The 25,637-nt window shown below is 37.8% G+C and overlaps 1 protein-coding gene across 6 annotated transcripts in view; it reads left to right on the forward strand.

The window, feature by feature from the left end:
* SHOC2 (SHOC2 leucine rich repeat scaffold protein) overlaps positions 1 to 25,637 on the forward strand; it is a 112,990-nt gene that overhangs the window by 34,804 nt on the left and 52,549 nt on the right. For 3 of the 6 annotated variants that reach the window (XM_033421055.2, XM_004265848.4, XM_049697067.1), the window contains exon 2: positions 6,117 to 6,181. The exons of 2 other annotated variants lie outside the window; for them this stretch is intronic. The gene's annotated coding sequence lies outside the window, so the exon portion shown is untranslated. Of the gene's footprint in view, positions 1 to 6,116; positions 6,182 to 19,757; positions 19,897 to 25,637 lie in introns of those variants that run through there. One more of the 6 variants, XM_033421053.2, reaches the window with a different exon arrangement.

The raw sequence follows: 25,637 nt of genomic DNA on the forward strand, positions 1-25,637 counted from the left end.
CTGCTCTGCAGTAGTTATTTCCACTATTTTATCTTCCAGGTCACTTACTCGTTTTTCTGCCTCAGTTATTCTGCTATTGATCCCATCTAGAGTATTTTTAATTTCATTTATTGTGTTGTTCATCATTGTTTGTTTCCTCTTTAGTTCTTCCAGGTCCTTGTTAAATGTTTCTTGCATTTTGTCTATTCTATTTCCAAGATTGGATCATCTTTACTATCATTATTCTGAATTCTTTTTTAGGTAGACTGGCTATTTCCTCTTCATTTGTTAGGTTTAGTGGGTTTTTATCTTGCTCCTTCATCTGCTGTGTGTTTTTCTGTCTTCTCATTTTGCTTATCTTACTGTATTTGGGGTCTCCTTTTTGCAGGCTGCAGGTTCGTAGTTCCTGTTGTGTTTGGTGTCTGTCGCCAGTGGCTAAGGTTGGTTCTGTGGGTTGTGTAGGCTTCCGGGTGGAGGGGACTAGTGCCTGTGTTCTGGTGGATGACGCTGGCTCTTGTCTTTCTGGTGGGCAGGTCCACGTCTGGTGGTGTGTTTTGGGGTGTCTGTGGACTTATTATGATTTTAGGCAGCCTTTCTGCTAATGGGTGGGGTTGTGCTCCTGTCTTGCTAGTTGTTTGGCATAGGGTGTCCAGCACTGTAGCTTGCTGGTCATTGAGTGAAGCTGGGTGCTGGTGTTGAGATGGAGATCTCTGGGAGATTTTCGCCCTTTGATATTATGTGCAGCTGGGAGGTCTCTTGTGGACCAATGTCCTGAAGTTGGCTCTCCCACTTCAGAGGCACAGCACTGACTCCTGGCTGCAGCACCAAGAGCCTCTTTCATCCACATGGCTCAGAATAAAAGGGAGAAAAAGTAGAAAGAAAGAATTAGTAGAAAGAAAGAAAGGAAGGAAGGAAAGAAGGAGGGAGGGAGGGAGGAAGGAGGAAAGGAAGGAAAAAAAGAAAGAAGATAAAGTAAAATAAAATACAGTAAGAAAAAATATAATGAAGTTATTAAAATAAAAAATAATTATTAAGAAAAAAATTTAAAAAAGAAAAAAAAACGGACGGATAGAACCCTAGAACAAATGGTGGAAGCAAAGCTATACAGACAAAATCTCACACAGAAGCATACACATACACACTCACAAAAAGATGAAAAGGGGAAAAAATCTTAAATCTTGTTCTCAAAGTCCACCTCCTCAATTTGGGATGATTCGTTGTCTATTCATGTATTCCACAGATGCAGGGTACATCAAGTTGATTGTGGAGCTTTAATCCGTTGCTTCTGAGGCTGCTGGGAGAGGTTTCCCTTTCTCTTCTTTGTTCTCACAGCTCCCAGGGGCTCAGCTTTGGATTTGGCCCCGCCTCTGCGTGTAGGTCGCCGGAGGACGTCTGTTCTTCGCTCAGACAGGACGGGGTTAAAGGAGCAGCTGCTTCGGGGACTCTGGCTCACTCAGGCCAGTGGCGGGGAGGGAGTGGCACGGAGTGCGGGGCGAGCCTGCGGCAGCAGAGGCCAGCATGACGTTGCACCAGCCTGAGGCACGCCGTGTGTTCTCCCGGTGAAGTTGTCCCTGGATCCCGGGACCCTGGCAGTGGCGGCTCCCCGGAAGGGGGGTGTGGATAGTGACCTGTGCTTGCACCCAGGCTTCTTGGTGGTGGCAGCAGCAGCAGCCTTAGCGTCTCATGCCTGTCTCTGGGGTCCGCGCTGATAGCCGCGGTTCGCTCCCGTCTCTGGAGCTCCTTTAAGCAGCGCTCCCAGTCCCCTCTCACGCACCAGGAAACAAAGAGGGAAGAAAAAATCTCTTGCCTCTTCGGCGGGTCCAGACCTTTTCCCAGACTGCCTCCCGTCCAGCCACGGTGCACTAACCCCCTGTAGGCTGTGTTCACACCGCCAACTTCAGTCCTCTCCCTGCGCTCGGACCCCAAAGCCCGAGCCTCAGCTCCCAGCCCCGCCCGCCCCGGCGGGTGAGCAGACAAGCCTCTCGGGCTGGTGAGTGCCGGTCGGCACCGATCCTTTGTGCGAGAATCTCTCCGCTTTGTCCTCCACACCCCCGTTGCTGTGTTCTCTTCCGCGGCTCCAAAGCTTTCCCCTCCGCCACTCGCAGTCTCCGCCCGCAAAGGGGCTTCCTAGTGTGTGGAAACCTTTCCTCCTTCACAGCTCCCTCCCACTGGTGCTGGTCCCATCCCTATCCATTTGTCTCTGTTTATTCTTTTTTCTTTTGCCCTACCCAGGTACATGGGGAGTTTCTTGCCTTTTGGGAGGTCTGAGGTCTTCTGCCAGCGTTCAGTAGGTGTTCTGTAGGAGTTGTTCCACGTGTAGATGTATTTCTGGTGTATTTGTGGGGAGGAAGGTGATCTCTGCATCTTACTCTTCCGCCATCTTCCCCTTGTCTCTAATGTTCCTTATTAAATATAATTTATATTCACTGCTAGTGTTCGAGGGTCTCCTGCAGAGGCGGGAGGTGGCTCTGTTTCACCATGGGGACAAGGACACTGGCAGCAGAAGTTCTGGGAAGTACTCCTTGGCATGAGCCCTCCCAGAGTCTGAATGGGATTGTTTCTTGAATTACTACTCTGTCTGATCTTTCATTGTTAGTGTATAGCAATGCAACAGATTTCTGTATATTAGTTTTGTAACCTGCAACTTTACCAGATTCATTGATGAGCTCCAGTAGCTTTCTGGTAGCATCTTTAGGATTTTCGATGTGTAGTATCATGTCATCTGCAAACAGTGGGAGTTTTAACTGCTTTTCCAATTTGGATACCTTTTTTTTCTCTGATTGCTGTAGCTAGGATTTCCTAAACGGTGTTGAATAGAAGTGGTGAGAGTGGACATCCTTGTCTTATTCCTGATCTTAGAGGAAATGCTTTTAGCTTTTCACTGTTGAGTATGATGTTATCTGTAGGTTTGTCGTATATGGCCTTTATTATGTTGAGGTATGTCCCCTCTATGCCCACTTTCTGGAGAGTTTTTATCATAAATGGGTGCTAAAGTTTGTCAAAAGCTTTTTCCTGCATCTGTTGAGATGATCATATGGTTTTTATTCTTCAGTTTGTTCATGTGGTGTATCACACTGATCGATTTGCAGATGTTGAAAAATCCCTGCATCCCTGTGATAAATCCCATTTCATCTTGTTGTATGATCCTTTTAATATATTGTTGGATTTGGATTGCTAGTATTTTGTTGAGGATATTTGCATCTGTGTTCATCAGTGATACTGGCCTACAATTTTTTGTTCATGTGGTATCTTTGTCTGGTTTTGGTATCAGGGTGACGGTGGCATCATAGAATGAATTTGGGAGTTTTCGTTCCTCGGAACAGTTTCAGAAGGCTAGGTGTTAGCTCTCCTCTAAATGTTTGATAGAATTCACCTGTGAAGCTATCAGGTCCTGGACTTCGTTTTTTGGAAGTTTTTAAATCAGTTTTCAATTTCTATGCTTGTGATTGGTCTGTTCATATTTTTTATTTCTTCCTGGTTCAGTCTTGGGAGATTGTACCTTTCTAAGAAGTTGTCTGTTTCTTTCAGGTTGTCCATTTTATTGGCATACAGTTGCTTGTAGTAGTCTCTTATGGTCCTTTGCATTTCTGTGGTGTCAGTTGTAACTTATTATTCATTTTCAATTTTATTGATTTGAGTCCTCTTCCTTTTTTATTCTTGATGAGTCTGGCTAAAGGTTTATCAATTTTGTTTTTCTTTTCAAAGAACCAGCTTTTAGTTTCATTGATCTTTACTATTGTTTTCTTTGTCTCTATTTCATTTGTTTTTGCTCTGATCTTTATGATTTCTTCTAGTAACTTCAGGTTTTGATGTTCTTTCTCTAGTTGCTTTAGGTATAAGTTTATGTTGTTAATTTGAGATTTTTCATGTTTCCTGAGGTAAGGTTTTATTGCTATAAACTCCCCTCTTAGAACTGCTTTTGCTGCATCCCATAGGTTTTGGATTGTTGTGCTTTTGTTTTCATTTGTCTCTAGGTATTTTTTGATTTCTTCAGTGATCCATCGGTTGTTTAGTTGCATGTTGTTTAGCCACCACATGTTTGTGCTTTTTACATATTTTTCTTATAGTTTATTTCTAATCTCATAGCATTGAGGTTGGAAAAGGTGCTTGATATGATTTCAATTTTCTTAAATTTACTGAGGCTTGCTTTTTGTGGCCCAGCATGTGGTCAGTCCTGGAGAATGTTCCATGTGCACAGGAGAAGAACGTGTATTCTGTGGCATTTGGATAGAATGCTCTTCTATAAATGTCAATTAAGTCCATGTGGTCTGATGTGTCGTTTAAGGCCTGTGTTTCCTTATTTGATTTTCTGCCTGTATGATCTGTTCATTGATGGAAGTGGGTTGTTAAAGTCCCCCACTATTGTTGTGTTACTGTTGGTTTCTCCCTTTTTGGCTGTTAGTATTTGCCTTATTTATTGAGGTGCTCCTATGTTGGGTGCATATATATTTACAATTGTTACATCTTGTTGTTGGACTGATCTCTTGATCATTATGTAGTATCCTTCTTTGTCTCTTTAACAGTCCTTATTTTAAAGTCTATTTTGTCTGAAATGAGTATTGCTATTCTAGCTTTCTTTTGATTTCCATTTGCATATAGTACCTTCTTCCATCCCCTCACTTTCAGTCTGTATGTGTCCCTAGGTCTGAAGTGGGTCTCTTGTAGACAGTATATATACAGGTCTTGTTTTTGTATCTATTCTTTGTGTTTTGGGTGGAGCATTTAATTCGTTTACATTTAAGGTAATTATTGATATGTATGTTCCTATTGCCATATTCTTAATTGTTTGGGTTTGTTTTTGTAGGTCTCTTTTCTTCCTTTCCTCTTTTTTCTGCGGTACACGGGCCCCTCACTGTTGTGGCCCCTCCCGCTGTGGAGCACAGGCTCTGGACGCGCAGGCCCAGTGGCCACGGCCCACGGGCCCAGCCGCTCCGCGGCATGTGAGATCGTCCCAGACCAGGGCGCGAACCCATGTCCTCTGCATCAGCAGGCAGACTCTCAACCACTGCGCCACCAGGGAAACCCCTTCCTTTCCTCTTTTGTTTTCTTCTCTTGTGGTTTGATGACCATCTTTAGTGTTGTGTTTGGGTGGCTTTTTCTCCTTTTGTGTGTGTATCTGTTGTAGTTTTGGGGTTTGCTGTTTCCATGAGGTTTTGATATAGCAGTCTGTATATGTACAAGGTTTGCTAAAGTTGCTGGACTCTTCCTGCCTAGAGAAGTTCGTCTAGCATTTATTGCAAAGCTGGTCTGGTAATGCTGAATTTTCTCAGTTTTTGCTTGTCTGTAAAGCTTTTGATTTCTCTGTCAAATCTGAATGAGAGCCTTGCTACATAGAGTATTCTGGTTGTAGCTTCTTCCCTTTCATCACTTTAAATATATTGTACCACTCCCTTCAGCCCTGCAGAGTTTATGCTGAGAAATCAGCTGATAACCTTATGGGAATTCCCTTGTGTCTTATTTGTTGTTTTCCCCTGTTGCTTTTAATATATTTTGTCTTTAATTTTTGTCATTTAGATTACTATGTGTCTTGGCATGTTCCTCCTTGGGTTTATCCTGCCTGGTACTGTCTGTGCTTCCTGGACTTGGGTGACTGTTTCCTTCCCCATATTAGAGATGTTTTCAGCTGTTACGTCTTCAAATATATTTTCAGGTCCTTTCTCTCACTCTTCTCCTTCTGGGACCCTTATAATGTAAATGTTGGTGTGTTTTAATGTTGTCCCAGAGGTCTCTTAGATATTCTTCATTTCTTTTCATTGTTTTTTCTTTATTCTGTTCAGCAGTGATTTCTACCATTGTGTCTTCCAGGTCACTTATCCATTTTTCTGCCTCAGTTATTCTGCTATTGATACCTTCTAGTGTATTTTTCACTTCGGTTACTGTATTGTTCATCTGTTCTTTTGTTCTTTTAGGTCTTTGTTAAACATTTCTTGCATCTTCTTGATCCTTGCCTCCATTTTTTTCCCAAGCTTCTGGATCATCTTCACTATCATTATTCTGAATTCTTTTTCTGGAAGGTTGCCTATCTCCACTTCACTTAGTTGTTTTTCTGGGGTTTTATCTTGTTCCTTCATGTGGGACATATTCCTCTGCTGTTTCATTTTGTCTAACTTTCTATAATTGTGGTTTTTGTTCCCCAGGCTGCAGGATTGTAGTTCTTCTTGCTTCTGCTGTGTGCCCTCTGGTGGATGAAGCTATCTAAGAGGTTTGTGCAAGCTTCCTGATTGGGAGGAAGGGGTGGTAGGTGGAGCCTGGGTCTTGTCCCTCTGGTGGGTAGGGCTGTGCTCAGTAAAACTTTAACCCACTTGTCTGCTGATGGGTGTGGCTGTGTTCCCTCCCTGTTGGTTGTTTGGCCTGAGGTGACCCAGCACTGGTGCCTACAGGCTGTTTGGTGGGGCTCATGGTGGCCTCTGGGAGGTGAGGGTCTCAAGCCAATGAGTACTTCCCAGAACTACTGCTGCCAGTGTCTTTGTCCCCACAGTGAGCCACAACCACCCTCTGCCTCTGCAGGAGATCCTCCAATACTAGCAGTTAGGTCTGGCCCAGTCTCTTAAGAGGTCACTGCTTTTTTCCCCTGGGTCCTGGTTCACACGAGACTTTGTGTGTGCCCTCCAGGAGTGGAGTTTCTGTTTTCCCCAGTCCGGTGGAAGTCCTGTGATCAAATCCTGCTGGTCTTCAAAGCCAGATTCTCTGGCGGGGACTCCTCCCATTGCCAGACCCCCAGGCAACTGGGAAGCCTGACATGGGGCTCAGATCTTTCAGTCCAGTGGGAGAACTTCTGTAGAATAATTGTTTTCCAGTTTGTGGGTTGCCCACCCATGGGTATGGGATTTGATTTCATCGCAGTTGCACCCCTCCTACTGTCTTGTCGTGGCTTATTCTTTGTCTTTGGATGTAGGGTATCTTTTTTGGTAGGTTCTAGCATTTTTTTCTGTGGATGGTTGTTCAACAGTTAGTTGTGATTCTGGTGTTCTCATAAAAAAGGGTGAGTGCACATCCTTCTACTCTGCTATCTTGAGCTAATTCTGGAAGGAATTTTCTGTTTTTTTGTCTTGTTTTTATTGTTTACCATCTCTTCTGAGATCTGTTTCTGTTGCTTCCTTTAGGTGTAGTGATTTATTTTTCCATTGGGTAGTATAACCTTGCCGCAGTGGCTCCTTGTGCAGATACAGAAGTTTTCATACTGTAAATACCTAGAAGTAGAATTGATAGATCAAATGGGTTTACCTGGACATTTTCTAATTCATCAAATTTTTGCCATGTTACTCTCCAAAGTCGTTTTGACAATTGATACTTTTACCAGCAGAGTGTGAGTTCTCACAGCTCCACTTTCTCCCATGTTGGTTTTAGCAGACTTTTTCACCTGCTAACCTGATGGCAGTTACAGCTTTTCATATTTCTCTAATTATTAGTGCTATTGAGTATTTAATGGACTTTTAAATATCTCCTGTGAATTGCCTGCCCACTTCTTAGTGCAGTATTTGCCTTTTCTTAGAAATCTGCTAAGTTTTTTATGTTTTCTAGACTCAAATCCTTTTTTAGAAATGAGTTACAAAGATCTGTTCCTAGTCTGTAGCATGTTCTTTTGTTTCTATTATTTCTAATTAACATTTTAAAAGTTGTTAAATGTTCACAAACTTAGAAGTTTGGAGTTCAGTAAAATAACCTGTTTTTTCCCAAATTAATTGAGAGTAAGGTGTTCATCTGATGCTCCATCATCCCTGAGTATTTTAGCAGCAGTTCTCTATCCTTTTGGCCTAAGAACAACTTTACAGTCTTAAAAAATTATTTGGAACTTTAGAACTTATTTATATAACGGTTATATTTACTCATATTTACTATATTAGAAATTAAAATTAAGGAATTTAAAAATTAATTTTTAAAAGACATATTACATGTAATATAAATAAAAACTTCTATGAAAAATAACTACTTTTCAAAACAGGTGGATTTGTTTCACATTTTTTGCAAATTTCCTTAATGTCTTCCTTAACAGATAATGGCTGAATTCTCATAATTGTTTCAATCAGTTGCAATATGTTATTTTGGCTGAAGAATATGAAGAAAATCAGTCCTCAAACATATATGTAGTTGGATTATTTAATATCCTTTTCAGATAATTGAAGATATTCAATGATAACTAGTTTAAAATGGCAGTGATAAATAACTTCTTGAAGATTAACTGCAATGTAGAATTTAAACCTATATTAATGAACTTTTTCCCCCTAACTTTTTATTTAGAAATAATGATAGACTCATAGGAAGTTGCAAAAATAACACTTCACTTAGCATCCCTTAATGTTAGCATCTTATATAATTGGAGTACAATATGAAAACCAGGAGATTGACATTGATACTATACGGGACTATAAGACCATATTCTGTTTTTTGCCTTTTTTTTAGGTGTTTTTGTGTGTGTCTATGATTCTGCATGTTTTTATCCCATGTATAGGTTCACAGTTAAGATATGGAATGGTTTCATCACCTCAAAGGAACTCTCCCTCCCTACCTTGTCCTTATCCCCTGAAAATTCCTGTTCCATTCTCCATCTGTATAGTTTCATCAGTTCAAAAAATGTTGCATAAATTGAATTATCAAGTATGTAAACTTTTCAGATTGACCTTTTCATTAAACTTAATAGCCTTGAGATCCAGCCAGGTTGTTGCATATATCAGTAGCTCATTCCTTTTTTTGCTGAGTAGTGTTACCTTGTGTGAATGTACCAGAGTTTAACCATTCACTCACCAAAGGACTTTTGGATTGATTCCTTTTTTGGGTGGGTGGGGGGATTACAAATAAATGGTATGAACATTGGTGTACAGGGTTTTTTAAAATATATATTATTTATTTATTTGGCTGTGCAGGGTCTTAGTTGCAGCACGCCGGTTCTTCGTTGCTCTGTGCAGGATCTTCATTGCTGCGTGCAGGATCTTTAGTTGCGGCATGCAAGATATTTAGTTGCGGCATGTGGAATCTTTAGTTGCAGCACGTGAGATGTTTAGTTGTGGCATGTGGGATCTTTTAGTTGCGGCACGTGGGATCTTTTAGTTGCGGCACGTGGGATCTAGTTCCCTGACCAGAGATTGAACCCAGGCCCCCTGCATTGGGAGCGCGGAGTATTTATTTATTTATAATTTTGGTTGCATTTGGTCTTTGTTGCTGCGTGTGGGCTTTCTCTAGTTGCGGTGAGCTGGGGCTACGCTTCATTGAGGTGCACGGGCTTCTCATTGCGGTGGCTTTTCTTGTTGAGCATGGGCTCTAGGCGCGCGGGCTCAGTAGTTGTGGCGCATGGGCTTAGTTGCTTCTGTGGCATGTGGGATCTTTCCAGACCAGGGCTCGAACCCATGTCCCCTGCATTGGCCGGCAGATTCTTAAACACTGGGGAGTGCAGAGTCTTAATCACTGGACCGCCAGGGAAGTCCCAGTGTACAGGTTTTTTGTGTGAGCACAAGTTTTCATTTTTCTGAGGTAAATGCCGAAGAGTGAAATGCTGGATTATATGGTAGGTATATGTACCATATACATATTAGTTATACGTTATAACTAATTAGTTATAAGTAATCACTAAACTGTTTTTTCAGAATTTTTGTATTCACCTCTGTTTTACCTTCCCACCAGCAGTATATAAGATATTTGGCTTCTCTGCATTCTTGTCCGCATTTAATGTTATTACTATTTTTTATTTATTTAAGGTGCTCTGACAGAGTGTAGTAATATTTCATTGTGGTTTTAATTTTCATTTCCCTAATAGCTAATGATGTTGAACACCTTACTTGTGCTATTTGCCATATGTATCTGCTCTTTGGTGAAATGTTTACACCTCTCTTTTGCCCATTTTCCAGTTGGGTTGTTTTTTTAATGTTGAGTTTTGAGAGTTCTTTATGTGTTTAGATGTAAGACCTTTGTTGAATATGAGGTTTTCACATATTTTCTCCCATAGCTTGTCTTTCCATCCTCTTAACAGGGTCTTTTGCAGTGCAAAATTTTAAATTAATGAAGTTCAGTTTATCAATCTTTTTCTTTTATGGGTTGTACTTTTGGTGTCATGCCTATGAGATCTTCACCTGGCTCTAGGTCCCAAAGATTTTCTCATTTCTTTACTTCTCCAAGTTTTATAGGTTTACATTTTATATCTAAAAATATCATAATTTTGAGTTAGCTTTTATTTAATTAATTTTAAATTAATTGAATTAATTTTTGTACAGTGTGAGATTTAGATTGAGGTTCTTTTTTTATTTTTCTCCTTCCTCCCTCCCTCCTCCCTCCCTCCTCCTCCTCCTCTCCTGTCCTCTCTCTCCTCTCCTCTCTTCTTTTCCTTTTGGCCTATGGATGTTCAGCTTTTCCAGTGCCAACCTGTGGACTTTTCATTCCATTACAATACGGCTCATTCATTTGTCTTGTAATTTGAGTGGCTCTGTTACCCATTTGTGATTTTCGAATCATCATAAATTAGTCAACTGGAAAATACTGTTTTATTGAGTTATGTAGATTTCCTAAATGTTGGCACACTTTATAGTACAATATTTTAAACATCCACATTTGTTAATAATGCCACTGATCTCATCAGAAAAGTCTTCAAAGGGCTTCCCTGGTGGCGCAGTGGTTGAGAGTCCGCCTGCCGATGCAGGGGACGCGGGTTCGTGCCCCGGTCCGGGAGGATCCCACATGCTGCGGAGGGGCTGGGCCCGTGAGCCATGGCCGCTGAGCCTGTGCGTTTGGAGCCTGTGCTCCGCAATGGGAGAGGCCACAACAATGAGAGGCCCGTGTACCACAAAAAAAAAAAAGAAAGAAAAGTCTTTAAATACTGAGTAGCTTTTCAAGCTCATGATAAGAAGATACGTGTTTTCCAAAGTTCTGATTTTTGTTTTAACTCTAATTTTGTCATTAGCAACAAATATTCTCAGTTGTTTTATGTGAAGTGATGGGCTCACTTGCTTCATTTTTAAGAAAATGTCTGCCAAATACCTGGGTCTGCAGAGCTATGTATTCTCCTTATCTGGCTCAGGTTTGATAGTCCACATCAGGCCACTTCTAGTAACACCTTCCTTGGCTTACAGGGGCTCTGACTTCCTTTGCTAGGGAATTGGACACCCTCTTGTGTGGACACTCTTCTCATCTGCTTGGGATTCTAATTCCCTTTGTGGTTTCTTCATAGATTGTTTTAGGAATGTGGTTTTTAATTTCTACATATTTGTGAATTTTTCAGATTTCTTTCTTTTGTTGATTTTTAATTTTATTACTTTGTGGTTGGAGAATGTATTTTCCATTTTACTTACAGAAACTTAAAGTTTTATGTTCCAAAATATAGTTTGTCCTAGAGAATGTTTTCTGTTCACTTGAGAAGAGTGTGAATATTCTGCTGTTGTTTGGTGGAGTATTGATAAATGTCTCTTAGGCCTAGTTGGCTTATAGTGTTGTTCAGGTCTTCTATTTCCTTGTTGATATGTCTAGTTGTTCTACCCAGTATTGAAAGTAGGGTATTGAAGTCACTATTATTGTTGAATGATCTGTTTTTTCCCTTCAATTCTGTGAGTTTTCATTTAATATATTTTGATGCTCTGTTAGGTGCATATGTGTTTGTAATTGTTTTATCTGCTTGATGGATTTACCCTTCTATTGTTATAAAATGTCCCTTGTCTTTAGTAATAATTTTTGTCTTAAAGTCTGTTTTGTCTGGTTAGTATTGGTGTGGTATACCTTTTTTCATCATTTTACTTTCAATCTATTCATGTGTTTTAATCTAAACTGTTATCCCTTGTAGACAGCATACAGTTGGATCACTTTTTTTTTAATCCATTCTACGAACTAATGGCTTTTAAATTGAGGGTTTAATATTATCTATTTACATTTAGTTATTGATAAGGTAGAATTTGCACCCTGCTACTTTGTTTTCTGTGTGTCACATGTTTTTTGTTTCTCTTTTCCTCCATCACTGTCTTCTTCTGTGTTAGATATTTTTTAGAGTACTTTTAAAATTCTTTTGTCATTTTTTAGTGGCTGTCCTACAATTAACATATTAAGTCCTAAGAATCTAGTTTGGATTAAACCACGTTAATTTCAACAGTCTACTTAAACATTGTGCCTATATAGCTAGCTCCACTCCCCCCCCACCTTTTGCTCTTACTGTCATACAGAATTACATCTTCGTACATTGTGTGCCCATCAACACATTTATAATTACTGCTTTGTGCAGTTCTCTTAAATTGGATAGGAGAAAAAAGCTATGGGCAAGAAATACATTTATAGTGTCTTTTATATTTATTTTTGTAGTTACTTTTGCCAGTGCTCTTTCTTTATTTGTATTCGAGTTATTGTCTAGTGCCCTTCCATTTCAGCCTGAAGGACTCACATTAGCACTTCTTGTAGGGCAGGTCTGCAACAAATTCTTTTAGTTTTTGCTTATCTGGGAATGTTTTAATTTTACCTTTATTGAAGGGTAGTTTTGCTGCATATAGAATTCTTGACATTTTTTGTTTATTTGGTTTTCCTTTCAGAACTTTGAGTATGTCTTCCCACTGCCTTTGGCCTCCATATTTTCTGAAAAGAAATGACTTGTGGAAGTGACTGTTAATCTTCTTATGTCTCATACATGATGAGTTGCTTCTCTTGCTGCTTTCAAGATTTATTTTTTTTGTCTTTGTCATTTAGCAGTTGGTAAGGATGTGCCTATGTGTAGATCTCTTTAAGTTTATTCTGCTTGGAGTTTGTTCAGCTTCTTGGAGGTGTAGATTAATGTTTTTCTTCAAAACTTGGAAGGAAATTTTTGGCCCTTACTTCTTCCAGTATTTCTGCCACCTTCTCTCGTCTCCTTCCAGGACTCTATTTATGTGTATTGTTATTTAAAATGTTCACTTGATGGTGTGCGCAGATCTCTGATGCTCTGTGTATTTTTCTTCATTCTTTTTTCTTTCTATTCCTTCTGTCTCTTTTCTTTCTATTCCTCAATGGATAATATCAGTTGACCTATTTTGAGTTCATTGTTTCTTCTGCTTGCTTATATCAGCTGTTGAACCTTTCTAGAGAATTTTTCATTTCTAGAGTTCAAAGTTATTGTACTTTGAACTCTAGAATTTTATTTTTTGTTTTTTTGTTTTTTTGTGTGTTTTTTTGCAGTACGCAGGCCTCTCACTATTGTGGCCTCTCCTGCTGAGGAGCACAGGCTCCGGACGCGCAGGCTCAGTGGCCATGGCTCACGGGCCCAGCCACTCTGCGGCATGTGGGATCTTCCCGGACCGGGGCACGAACCCATGTCCCCTGCATCGGCAGGTGGACTCTCAACCACTGCGCCACCAGGGAAGCCCTAGAATTTAATATTTTTAGTAACTTTTTTTCTCTTTATTCACATTCTCTGTTTGGTGAGACATTTTTCTCTTGCCTTCTTTTAGTTCTATAGACATGTTTTCTTTTAGCTCATATTTAAAATAGCTGGCTTAAAGTCATTGTCTAGTAAGTCCAACATCTGAATTTCCTTAGGGACAGTTTCTGTTGTTTGCTTTTCTTCCTGTGTTTGGGCCATTCTTTCTTATTTCTTTGCCTATCTTGTAATTTTTTATTGAAAAACTATGGACATTTAAAATACTAAATGTACATTTAAATAACGTGAGCATCTTAGATAGCATAAAAATGTCCAAATAACGGACACTTTAAATAACAAAATGTGGCAATTATGGAAATTAGATTTTGCCCCCTTTCTGGGGGTGTTTATTGTTCCTGCTTATTGTGGTTGCTGTTGGTGTAGTAACTTTGTGAACTAATTCTGTTTCATGTGGCCAGTGAAGTCACTATTTGGTTAGCTTAGTGGTTGGCTAATGATTGGGCAGAGATTTCTTTAAATGCCTGCAACCAGTAAATCTCCCAGTCTTTGCCAAAGACCTCTGTGTGTATTAGGGCATACCTTCAGCACTCATCCAGGCAGTTAACTGCCTTAGCTGTTGCTTTCTGCTTGTACACAGCTCCAAAGTTAGTTTGTCAAAAGTGATACCTTAGGGCCTTCTCAGGTCTTGCTGAGTGTACACACAGCTCTAGCCATGCACATAGCATTAAGTGTGTACATAAGCTTCTAGATTCCCAGGAACGTGGGAGCTTTTCAAAGTTCCTATGATATCTCATTCTGAGATATTCCTTTCAATCTTTTTGATTAGTCTGTTTGCCCCAACTGTTGTTCACTGCCTTAAGCAACTGTGAGGATAAAATACTTGCCTGTAATCGTTTTCAACAAACGTCCTCTTGGGGAAAAGGTCTTTTGCACTGAGTAAGTTCTGAGTTAAGTCAAATACAGATAGTGTTGCAAATGGGGTCTTTCCAGGAGCCACCAGACAGGTCAAATAGTGATAATTCGGAGGGGCTGTTGGTGAATGAAGCTTTGAATGAGCTCCAGCTTTGTTCTGTTCCGTCTGGTGTCTGCTAAGCTGAGCTGGGAATGTGGACTGTAATTTTTCAAGGCTGTCATGGATTTGGAGAGCAGGGGAAGGGGCTAGGGCAAGTTAAAATGTCACAAAGCTTGTTGTTCTTACTGAGATCCTTTCTTCCTTTTTGTAAATGCATCCTGGGTACAAGCTCTTGGCTAATTTTGAGAGTTCTGATAGAGTTTATTCCAACTGTTTTTGTCATTTTTCTTGCTGTTTTTATGGAGGAGAGAATTTTCAGAGTTACTTACTGTACTGTTTTCTCTGATGTCACCTCCACTTGGCTTTGACATCCTGTGCTGACAGGCCTCCATGTTTGGAAGTCCTCCCAAACCTCCACCCCCCACCTCACCCAGACTTTGACTCCCCCTGTCAGACCACTCTGCATAGATGACCTCTTCACCTTGCTTGGACTCGTAACTTTCCATGCCATGCCACCTACCCCTTAACCACCCACCCCTCCATGTAGACATGCTCCTCACCATTCTTAGATTCCAGTATCGCACACTGGTTTGTCACCACCTGTGGATGCTCTTCTTGTCCCAATAAGACTCTGATTCTCCATGCTGAGCCATCTCCCTATGAGGATACCCATCCCCACCTCACTTGAACTCTAATACCTCTTGTGTGTTACCAGTACATGTTGATATCCACCCTGTCCTGCTCAGGCTCTGATACCCTATACTGAGCTGCCTCTTGTGGGATTGTCTTTCACATCTCACCCAGGCTCTGCAATCCAAGATGCAGTGGGTCTTCTCTACTTATACCTCTTTAATCTGCTTGGGCTATGACTCTTTCTGCTGTGGGACATTTTGATTTGTCACCTCCCACGATCACTCGGGTGGATGCCCAACTTGCTCTGCAACATTCAGTTGCTTTAGTATTGAGTTGTTCAGGATGCAGAATAGATGTGCTTAATTTTTTGACACTCAACAATGTTATTACAGATTTACTAAAGAAATAAGAAAAACACAGATCCTAAAAGGAACAGAGAGAATATATAAAAGACAAGTATACTGCTGTTGTGAAAGTTAACAAGAATTTGAGGTGTAAAGATTTACCTAGGAACTTAAAATAAAACCAGTAATTTTTTTAAAATTCATGTTATATAGTGACATACATTCATAAGAGCTCCTCCCAGGAGGAGGAGGCTAGATACCTAGCCTAATCAGAAGAATGTAGGAAAGACTTTCTGGCAAAAGTGATTCCCAGAAGTCTCAAGAGATGTTTATGGGTTCATCTGGAAAGGTGGTACTTGGAAAAGGAACAGATGTGAACGGGGAAGACGTATAAGCAGAGGAGCAAACAGCAAGAGTATAGGTATGGACACAGGAAGCAGTACCTTCTGTTCAGGAAATAGAATACTGATGAGGATAGTGTATACAGGGTATGGCCAGGGAGACTAGGGAGTAAATGTGGAGAGGAGGAAAAGATCATCCCCACAGAAGGAGCAGTCCGAGCAAAGATATGGTTATATGAAAGCATTTTAAGCCTACTGTGTCAATAGTATGGTAAGACTGGAATGGAGAGTGTATTAAGGGTGCAAAAGGTAAACATGGAAAAGATAGATTGGAGCCTGATTATGGAGAAACCTAATGTGTGTTTATACATATGTGTAGGTATATGTATGTGTACTTATTTGTGTGTGTGTTGAGTAGGGGAGTGGCTTCAAATCAGTGATTTAGCCTGAAGATGCTTAGTCTGGCATCACTGGTTGGGATGGAGAAGGGGTTGCTGTTTAGAATTTAGAGTCAGGGAGATGAATTTGGAATCTTACGTAATAGCTTAGTGAAGGTTAAGAATATGGTAAGAGTTGTGGGGATTGGGCACAATAAGAAGTAACACGGAGTTTGAGACGCTTGGGAATTGATCATTCGAGGAAGCCAGAGGGAAAAGAAATAGAAAAAGCTAAAACTTGGTGTAGAGATTGGATTATTGTTTAGGATTTAAAATTAAAACTGTGAAGAGGTAATTGGTTTAAGAAATGCTGGGATGGTCAAAGGAGAAATTATCAGCAAGCTCAGCTCCAAAAGTGGGACTTGTGACCCAAGTTGTTAAGATGTTAAGAATTGATTGATTGGCAGCTCTGGAGTGTAAGAGTCTTACATTGTGAGGACACATGGGAAAATGACTGAGCCTGAAGACAGTGAACACAAAGGAGAATGCAATACAGAACTCTAGTGGGTAGAGGGGAGAAGTGTTTGGAACTTTAGTGACTTGAGAATGGCATGAGAAAAGGCTAAGTTTATTTAAACCTTAGGCCTCATGTATAATATGGACAGTAGAGATTTGATATAATCAGTGGAAGGTTAAAAACTGAGAGGATAAACCAACATGAAGCCAGTGACTTATGATTAGGGGCTAGTTAACACCAAAAGACTAAGAGTGTTCCACTTATGAGACTTTGTTCCCCTTACATAAAGGAAACAGTAAGTTGTGGATTTCAGTATGTTGCTCCCTTTGTGTGTCAAGCAGGTTTCAGCTAATGTTACTATTTTGTTAGGTTTCCCAGAGATTTCTACTTGCTGTTATAGGATGAAAAAAATTAAGGATATATGAATTGGAATGTTTTCATTTTTTAAAAATTGAGCATATCAGTTCATTGTAATTCAGCATTGTTCTTTTTCTCCTTTTGCATTAGTCTGCTTTGCTTACTTATTAGTACAATATGTTGCTAGTTTAATTTTATCTTTTATGCATGGCATCATTAATTCAGGTGCCCAGTGAGAACTAGATAAAAGTTTATTTAGATGATGATAGTGTCCTTTTTATGTAAAAAACACTCACTGTTTTCTCTTTCCTCACATCTCCCTTGGGGTTTTCTTGGTAGTATTTCCTTTCAGGTCCAAAGTTTGGACAGAAGTTTTTGAATTCGTAATTAGAATGTTTCCTTAATTCTAGGGAATAGGAATAAATGGATTAGAAATGTGAGACAAAAAGTAATCATTTCAAGTCAGTACTTGCAGGGTATAAAATATATTTTAGGATAATTGTTTTCAATTATATGAAAAAAATTTATTAAAATTTCCTGCCTTTCTGTTTCCTCTGTTTCTGTCCCCCAAACAAGTTGACAAACAGCTGTGACAGAAGCAATCTTAAAATAAAAGTATCTTAAGTTGAATAGTATATGTCATAATATCACTCAATGAAATCCTTTGTATCTTGTTATTGTAGTGGTAACTCTTGATAGGTGTGGGAAATGACACAATTCTATATTGTGCCTTCTATATTTTTCATTTTAGTTTTTGTTTTATTGAGGTATAAAAGGTATTTTGAAACTAATCATTTATATTTACTAAAGAGGAAGGAATTCTAAAAAATTATTATCTGGGTTTTTTCATTTGTTCTTTCATTTATGTGTTAAATACTTAATGGGCATCTAGTATTGGCCAGGTTCTAGGCTCTGAATATACAGCTGTAAACCAAACAATCAGAAGTCCTTGCTTTCAGAGAGCTCACATTCTTGGGAGAGAGGGAGACAATAAACAAAATCAATCATTAAGTATATTTTTTGCCAGGTAATGAGTGCTGCGAAGAAAAATAAAGCAGAGGAAGAAGAATAGGAAAGAGATATTTTTATTTTATATGTTATAGTCAAGAATGAGATATTTAAGTAGGGAGCAAGCAATGTAGATATTTGGGAGAAAGGACTATATAGAGAGAGAAAGGACTAGAGCATGAAAGGGCTCTTGAAGGTCAGAGTAAGAGCCTGGGAAACCATCAGATTTTTTAAAGTAAAAGAGTGACATAATCAGGCTTAACAGTTAAATGGATCACAGTGATTGCTAAGAGAACAGTTTGTTAAGGGGGTAAAGATGGAACGTAGGAGGCCAGAAGGCTAACAGTCCAGGCAAGAGGTGATGGGGGCTTTTAAATGCGGAGGTAGTATGAAGTGGTTGGATTCTTGGTAGATAGAGCAATGGTGTTTTCTGATGGATTGGATGTCAGATTGAGTGAAAGAAAAGTCAAGGAAGCCTCCACGGTTTTTGGCCTGAGCATTTGAAAGGATGCACTTGCCATTTATTGAGATGGAGAAGAAGATTGAGAAGATGGAACACATTCAGGAGTTCAACTTAAGTCATTTTAATTTGAGATGCTTGTTACATATCCAAGTAGAGATGCCAAATAGGCAACTGGATATACAGATCTCTGGAGTTAAGGAAAAACATCCAGGTTGGAGATGGTATTTGAGCATCGAGAGCGTGTAGGTAGCATTAAAATAATGGGACTGGGTGAAATCATCGAGTCCCTACTTGAAAGTGAGTACGACAGAGAAGAGATGTGAGTCCTGGGAATTTCTTATGTTTGGAGATTGCGAAGATGGGAAGGAACCAGCACAGGCTACTGAGGAGTGCCAGTGAGATACCAAGGGAGAGTGGTATCCTGGAAGCCAATTGTAGAGTGTTTCAAGGAGAGAAGGATGATCAGTCTTGTTAAATGCTGTCGATAGTTTTGAGTAAGACAAGGATGAGGAACTGACTGTTAGACTTACCAATGTGGAAATGCTGAAAGTTTTTTATTAATATGTCAAAATATAAACTCTGAAAAATATTGTCTGCTTTTATGTGAAGAGGAAAAGGAATATACATGTTTAGAACTAGAATTATTTGGGGCAGGAGTCCTTAGTAGTAAGTTGGTTCAAAACAAATAAAATTTGTGATTTTCTGGTTCTGAGCCTACATGAGAAAAAAAAAGGCTGCTATAGCCTAAAATATGATCTAGCTAATAACATACAGCATTGACATTGTGTCCAAATCAGTATACCTTTTCTTAAGTTGTGAGCTCCCAAGGGAAAAAACTCTGTTTCCTCAATTCAGTTAATATAACACTTAACATGGTACCTAACTTTGTGGGAAGATACAAATAAGTGTGATTCTTGTAAATGATTTTAATAAGTTAAATTCTTATGTATTTATATAGGAAAGAATTTGTAATAATTTACTCAAGTAGCTGGGTATAAGTGGAAATAACGTATCCATTAGTTATGTATGTATGGTATAGTAGAATGCGGTAGCAGAAAGATTCCTAGAAAGTAAAGCTTTGGTTCATTCCTGCCTCTGCCACTGATTGACTCTGTGAATAAAGAATCAAAGACTTGGCTATCTAGAATCAGCTGTCAGTACCTAGTTAGGTGACAAGAAAATGTTTATGTTGGCATTAAAAGGATAGTAAAGTCATTTTCTGTGCAATGATTTCTTAAAACACTTTTCTCTTTGAAATTAAGTTTAAATATCTGATTTCATTCTTTTAATATGTTATATAGTCTTAGTTTGTAAGCTATAAACAAGTTTTGAATTTATCCATACTATCAGGGATACTCTCTCAATTTGACTTAGTCATTTAGCTCATATTTATTCAGCATCTGCTATATTCCAGACTGATACAGATGCTAACAGTATACCTGTGAAGAAGAGAGACAAGGACTCTATCTTATGGAAGTCTTATGGAGTAAGACTGCTTTCAGGGGACCTCGGGGAAAAATAGAATTTTTTAACCAAGAAACACATTATCTGAGGTAATCTCATTGCTCTGTCTTCTGTAGTTTTTTGTTTCAACCAGTACTTAAGAGCAGATTCGTTCAGCATTGAAAAAGTTCTGCTCTCATTGAACTTACATGCCAGTTGGGGAGAGGGAAGAGTATAAAGATATATAAGAAACAACGAGTAAAATACTTTCATATAATTTAGAGGTCATTGTCATAATAATCGTAGGATATGACAAGAGTTATAAATAGTGGAAATAGGCTTATTAAGTATGTGGGTAGCATGAAACTTAGATAAAAATTACTAAATTGAGGGCTTTGTAGAGTCACCTGTGTAGTTTCATCTACTGTCCATATATGCCTCATTGCCTGAAGTGGCTTCTGTGGGCTCAGCAGGTTTTTACAATCCATGACTTTAAAGACCACCCTACTATACCAGGCTAGCCCTGGTCTGTTCACATAGAGAGGCAAGGGTCTGGAGAGAGAGAGCAGAAGCATGCAAGGCCTCTTGCAGTCTAAATTGGTACAGAATTGTTTTTGTTACATTCTATAGGTTAATGAAAGTTAAAAAGGCCAGCTCAGGTTGAAGGCATGGAGAAACAGGTTCTAGCACCTAAGTTTTGACTCGGGCCTTATTTTCTGTGAAACTCAGACTATGAGATTGTCTATCACGCTACAGTTTTGTTTTGTTTTGTTTTTTCTTTAGCCAATGTCCTTGAATATGCTTAAATTTTTTTTGGTGTAAGTACTATTAAGGTATGATTAATAAAAATAAAACAATACAACATTGTAAATCAACTATACTCCAATAAAAAAATTTTTCAAATTATATATAGTCCCATTACCGCCACAATAAAACAGTCCATTATTTTCCAATTTTCTTTTCTAATGCTTTTCCATATACATAAAACATTTTGCAGTAATTCCTCCTTGACTACTTATCATAATATATTCAGCATTTTTTTCTTTTTTAACCTCACCCCAACATGATAGTCATTACCACTACTGAATTATCTTCAAAAATGTTCCTAATGGCACAATACTCAAATTTTGAGAGATCTGACAGATTATTTTCATTTTTGTTCTATTATTGACTCTGTGGTTTTACTATTAATGATACTCATAAAAATTTATATATAAAGATTTTCTGACCTCTGCTTTTCTAACATGTAGCATGATTGAATAAAAGATCAAAGAACTTGATATGAACAATCACTTAGTATAAAATGTGTTGCAAAATATAGTCACTAACAATAATCTGATTGTTAGCTTTATAATTTTGTGCAGTTTATATAGAAGAGATGAATTGTTTGATTTGTTCACTCAAAAAATATTTGTCATATGCCAGGCATCATTGTAGCCTTCTTAAATACAAATACAAATAAAATATGGAATTGACCTAAAAAACAACAAAAACAAAAACACCCTGCTTCTTCAGATACAACTGCTTGCAACTTGTGGTCTGTGGTACTTTTGCTAGTTTTATATCTTTGTATATATATCTTTTCATCAAGGGCTCCTTGTCCTAAAGTTTCCTTCACTGCACTCCCACTTAAATTTTTTCTTTCTGCTTATAGTCCAGTCAGTTGAAATATGTACTTAACCAAATCAAGTGATATCTATGAATGGGTATATATTTTTATCTTATACTGAACAAGATTGAGAGAATCTTTTCCCAGCCAATTTGAATTGCTTATTCACTTATTTTAAAAAATTTTGATTTTCAAAATATGCTTTTTTTAAATGTGCCTTTTAAACTTTCACTTATTTAAGAAACGCCAGTATACTTCTTTGTAATCTACATATGGTAGATTTGTATCGTCCATTGTATTTTATTTTTTACATTTTTCTTTTGAAATAATTTTAGACTCATAGAATTTATAAAATTATTAGTACAGAGAGTTCTCCTGTACCCTTTACTTATTTTTCACCAATGATAACATCTTACATAACTGTAGTACAATTATCAAAACCAGGAAGTTGACATTGGCACAATGCTGTTAATGAAACTACAGTTCTTGTTTGAGATTTCACCAGTTTTTCCATGCAGTCTTTTTTTGGAGGATGGGGGTTCATATTCCTATGAAATTTGATCACATGTGTAGATTCTTGTAACCACCAATAACCACCACCACAAAGTACAGAACTATTTCATCACTTCAAAGAAGCTCCCACATGCTACTCCTTTATAGTCACACTCTCACCCTAGTCCTAAGCCATGATAACCACTGATTTGTCCCCATCACTGTACTTTTGTCACTTAAGAATATTATGTGAACAGAATCATGTAGTTTGTAACCTTTTGATACTTTGTCACTAACCCCTAATGCCCCTGAGATTCATCGAAGATTTTGTGTGCAAGGATAGTTCGTTCCTTTTTATTGTTGAATAGTATTCCATTGTATGGATGTACCACAGTTTATCAGTTCACCCAGTAAAAGGCGTTTGGGTTGTTTTCACTTCGGAGGTATTACAAATAAAGCTGCTGTGAACATTTGTATACAGATTTTTGTGTGAACACAAGTTTTTATTTCCCTAGGACAAATATCTAGGGGTGCAATTGTTGGGTTGTGTGCTACAAGTGTATGTTTAACTATGAGAAACTGCCAAATTGTTTTCCATAGTGACTCTACCGTTTTACATTTTCATCAGTTTCTCCACATTTTCATCAGCACTCGGTAACATCTGTATTTTTAAATTTAGCTTTCTAATAAGTGTGTAGTTATAGTTGCATTTTTCTAATGGCTAATGATGTCCAACATGTTTACATGTGCTTATTTGTCATTTTTACCTTTGGTGGAGTGTCTCTACAAGTCTTTTGCCCATTTTCTAATTGGATTGATTGTTTTCTTACTGATGAAAGGTGTCCTTTATGTATTCTTGGTACATTTTCTCCCAGGCTGTAGCCTGTCTTTTTGTCCTCTTAACTGAGTGAAATACAGTGCAAAAGTTTTTAATTTTGATGAAGTCCAGTTTATCAATTTTTTCCCTTTAATGTTTGTGCTTTTGCTGTCTTATTAATTCCTTGCCTAACCATAGGTTATAAAGAGTTTCTCCTATGTTTTCTTCTAAAAGTTTTATAGTTTTTTTTTTTTTTCACATAGATCTTTGATCCGTTTTGAGTTAACTTTTTTATAAGGTATGAAATTTAGGTCAAAGGTCTTTTTCTTGCTTATAGAGGTCCAGTTATTCCAACAGCATTTGTTGAGAGGCTGTTCTCCTCCATTGGGTTGCTTTTGCATGTTTGTCAGAATCAACTGGACGTTGCCAAATGCTGGCGAAGATGTGGAGCAACAGTGCTGGTGGGAATGCAAAATGGTATAGCTACTTTGGAAGGCAGTTTGTTAGTTTCTTACAAGACTAAACATACTCTTATCATTACAACCCAGCAATCACTCTCCTTGGTATTTACCCAAATGAGTTGAAAGTTTATGTCTGAACAAAAACTTACACAAGAATGTTTATAACAGCTTTATTAATAATTGCCAAAACTTGGAGGCAACCAAGATGATCTTCAGTAGGTGATAGGTGAATAGATAAATAAATTATGGGACATCCAGACAATGGAATATTGTGTAGCAGTAAAAAGCTATCCAGACCCAGAAAGAAATGGAGGAAACTTAAATGAAGGTCATTTTTTATTTCTTTCATCATTGTTTTATAGTTTTAAGCATACATATTCCATATTATATATATACTTAAGTATTTAATTTTTTGGAGTGATTGCAAATGGTATTAATTTTGGTTTCCACTTGTTTGTTTCTAACAAAGAGAAATATGATTGATTTTTGTGTGTTGACCTTGTTTCCTTTGACCACGCTAAACTCTCTTATTAGTTCTATGAGTTTTTTGAGAATCCCTGTAGTGTTCTACATAGATAAACATTTCATCTCCAAACAGGGACAGTTTTATTTCTTCCTTTGTAATCTGTATGTTGTTTCTTTTTCTTGCCTTATTGCACTGGTTAGGATTTTAAGTACTGTGTTCAATAGGAGTAGTAAAAGCTGTATTGATTTGTTTATATGTCATTGAAGATTTTTGCATCTCTGTTTCTGAGGGCTGTTGGCCTGTAGCTTGCTTGCTTGCTTTTTTTCCCCCTTATTGTTGTTGTATTGTCTTTATCTGGTTTTGGTATCAGGATAATGCTGGCTTCATAAAATGAGTACTTCCTGGAAGAGACTGTGTAGAATTGGTGTTATTTCTTTTTTAAATCTTTGTTAGAATGCTCCAGTGAAATCATTTGTGCCTAGCAATTTCCTTTTTTGGAAAGTTTTAAACTATTAATTCAGTTTCTTTAGCAATTATAGATAGGACTATTTAGATGATCTGTTTAATCTTGGGTGAGTTTTGGTAATTTGTGGTTATCAAGGATTTGGTCCACTTTAACTTGTTGAATTTAAATCCAAAGAGTTATTTTTAGTGTTCTCTTATTATTCTTTTAATGTCTGTGGAGTATTTAACTATATTCTCTGTTTCATTCCTGATATTGGTAATTTGTGTTCTCTTTTTTTTTTCTTTGTCAGAGTTGCCAGATGTTTATCAATTCTGTTGATCTTTTTAAGGAACCAGCTTTCAGTTTTATTGATTTTTATTTATTGCTTTTCAGTTTTCAATTTCATGGATTTCTGTTCTATATTGTATTTTCCTTCTGCTTGCTTCGTGTTCCTTTTGCCCTTTTCAAGTTTCTTGATGTGGGAACTTAGATTATTGATCTGCAGTTTTTCTTCTTTTCTAATGTAATCTAATATAATCATTCAGTAATATGTATTTCCCTTTAAGCAGTACTTAAGCTACATCTCATAAATTCTGATATAGTTTTATTTTTATTCAGCTCAATATATAGTTTAATTTTCCTTATTACTGTTTTTGACCCACAGATTATTTAGAAGTATGGTGTTTAATTTTCAGGTGTTTGGAGATTTTTGTTATCTTCCTATTAGTGATTTCTAGTTTAATTCCATCATAGTAAGAGAACATACTTTGTATGATTTCAGTTCTTTAAGATTTTTTATGATATAAGATATAGTCTGTCTTGGGGAATGTCGCATATGCCTTGAAAAGAATATGTATTCTACTTTATCAAATGGAGTATTCTGCAAATGTCAATTTAAATCCATTTGATTTATGGTATTTGTTTGTTATCTTATATCCTTGCTAACTTTCTGTACTGTAGTTTGTCCGTTACTGAGAAGGGTTTTGAAATCCCCAACTGTAATTGTGGATTTGTGGATTTTTCTTAGTTCTATCAGTTTTTACTATGTCTTTTGAAGCTCTGTTCTTTGGTGCATACACAGGTAGGAAATGTTTTATCTTATTGGAGAAATGACCATTTTCTTTTTGTAGTCTAATCTCCCTCTTTGTCCCAGGTAGTTTAGTTTGCTCTGAATTTTATTTTGCTATTAATACATCCACTCAAACTTTCCTTGATTAGCATTTGCATGGTATAACTTTTTCTATACTTTTAACCCTCCCCCTTTGTTATTAAATTTGAATTGAGTTTCTTGTAGACGGTATATAGTTGCGTCATGTTTTTAAAAACTCATTCTGACAAATTCTTTTAATTGGTGTGTTGAGAATGTTTACATTTAATGTAATTATTGCTACATTTGGATTTAAATGTGCCAGTTCATAATTTTCTTTTTGTGCCCTCTGTTTTTCTTTTTTCTCTTTCCCTGTGTTACTCTGGGTTACTTGAACAAAGATTTCAATTTATCTGTAGTGTTTTTGAGTATACTTCTTTCTATATTTTTTCTTGTGATTGTTCTAGGAAATAC

Source organism: Orcinus orca, chromosome 14, assembly GCF_937001465.1.
Source record: "Orcinus orca chromosome 14, mOrcOrc1.1, whole genome shotgun sequence".
Taxonomy (NCBI): Eukaryota; Metazoa; Chordata; class Mammalia; order Artiodactyla; family Delphinidae; genus Orcinus; species Orcinus orca.